The sequence below is a fragment of the Suricata suricatta genome, chromosome 5 (assembly GCF_006229205.1).
Source record: "Suricata suricatta isolate VVHF042 chromosome 5, meerkat_22Aug2017_6uvM2_HiC, whole genome shotgun sequence".
NCBI classification, from domain to species: domain Eukaryota; kingdom Metazoa; phylum Chordata; class Mammalia; order Carnivora; family Herpestidae; genus Suricata; species Suricata suricatta.
This window is the reverse complement of record NC_043704.1, coordinates 150,492,746-150,494,720: the sequence shown is the minus strand read 5'-3', so window position 1 is coordinate 150,494,720 and position 1,975 is coordinate 150,492,746. Positions and strand designations below refer to the sequence as shown.

The 1,975-nt window shown below is 43.0% G+C and overlaps 1 protein-coding gene across 1 annotated transcript in view; it reads left to right on the top strand.

Moving 5' to 3' along the window:
• The window catches only part of LOC115291293 (anoctamin-10), a 41,717-nt gene that overhangs the window by 35,836 nt on the left and 3,906 nt on the right, over positions 1-1,975 (top strand). The gene's annotated exons all lie outside the window — the stretch shown is intronic.

Here is a 1,975-nt window from a genome sequence, read left to right as displayed (position 1 = left end):
AGGGCCAGATCTCCCCATCGACATTTGACCAAACGTCAGATAGTTATGAGCCTGGAAATAACCCCCAGACTACTACCACCGCCCACTCTTATGTCCTTCTAATATTCTTATAACTCCTTAGAAAGGCTTAGGAAGACTCCAAGAAAGAAGTCACTGAGCATGATTGTCCAATTTCAAATTCGAATGCCTGTGGAGGTGGGGGCAAGGAAAAGAGGGAAAGGAAAATACCACCGGGGCAAGCATTCAGTTTCCAGTCATGGGTTCTCCTGGCCCCAGGAAATCTGAAGTCATGTGATTTGGGGGAAAGAAGTTTAAAGGTGTTTCTTTCCTCCACCTTCCATGTCAGTTGATTATAATGGAAGAACCCTGGATTTTTATTGAATCAGTGTTTCGTAAAACATTTTTCCCTACCTTATTTCAGACTTTTTAACCTTTATTTTCCTTCTGGTTGTTTTTTTTTTTTTTTTTATCAGCTCAGGCTGAAATAGTAAGCATCCTTATAAATAGGAAAATGCCCTTCAAAATGCTGACATTGAAAATGTCAGTTGCCTTTCTGTGTTTGAGCTTCCAAGAGCAAAACCCTTCTGTGGAGTCATTAGTTGTGCCGCTGACCATTTGCAGCAGGGGCAGGCTTACACAGTAGCCGGAAGTGTTCATACCCGTCATTCCCTCTGACATTACTGTCGCCCCTTTATTCACCCCCTGGCCATTTTGCAAATGCATCCCTCAGTTTAATACAGTTTATTGAATATCCATTCCATGTAGTCAGCACTTGCGGTAAAAAACAAACAGAACTGGTATCTTGGCTTTATGACTTTTTCTGACATGTGGGAAATATGTTTGGGATGCAATAAATACTTGGTCCTAAGTGATTCAACGAATTGGCTTATTTAGCCTCAGCTCTGCGGGGATGCACAGCGGGAACAATTTTTGCCCATCATTGACTGCACGGAACGGCGTTGACTGTCCGTGCCCACAGCTGGAAGAGGCTTGTGGTGGGAGGAGCGAAGGAGCAGGTAGTAGGGATGCTGCTCTCAGTCACTGCAAAGCCAGCAGTGATCTTACTGCTTCTGTACATAGTTGGAGCCAGCTCTTACCCGCTCATGAGAGTCTATTGTTACATAGTCAGGAATTTTTGCGCCAGATATGAAACCTTGGAATTTTGAAATTGGGGACTATTTATGCCACAGAAATTCACAATCATTTGAGATCAGGGCTTTTTTTTTTAAAGATCCGGTTTACGGGGCGCCTGGGTGGCTTAGTTGGGTAAGTGTCCGACTTCGGCTCAGGTCATGATCTCACGGTTCTGGGTTCGAGCCCTGCATCGGACTCTGTGCTGATAGCTAGCTCAGAGCCTGGAGTCTGTCTTCAGATTCTGTGTCTCCCTCTCTCTCTGACCCTCCCCTGCTCATGCTGTCTCTCTCTCTCTCCCAAAAATAAATAAAACATTAACAAAAAAAATCCGGTTTGTCAACACACCATTGCCTACTATACCGTCATAGAGGCGAGTTAAACAGAAGGTGGCAGCTGAAGAAATTCAGGTTTCACAAAAAAGTAAATAAACCCAAGTAAACAGAAAATACACAAGAAAGAGGACAAAATTACAACAACTTTCTGTGACAGTACAGGTATGCATAAGCATATTTAAGCACTTAAAAGGTAGAGATCTGATGATTAGATCACACAGGTGTGGTAATGATTGATGAAAGTGAGCCTCAAATAAGGCTTGTTTTCTTTTAAGTGGAGATATACAGCCCAAATCCTCATAATTACCATAAAGTGAACACCCCCATGTAAACAGAACCCAGACGAAAAGCATATTTTGCCGGAGAAAACAGGACCATCCCAGAAAAGGTAATGGAATAGGAATCCAGGCAGGCAAGCAACAGAAAAACAAAACTCAACAAAACAAGCCACTTGCAGCTCCACGACAGACATTTGAGTTTTAAGAATTTCAGGTGGACAGCATATGTGG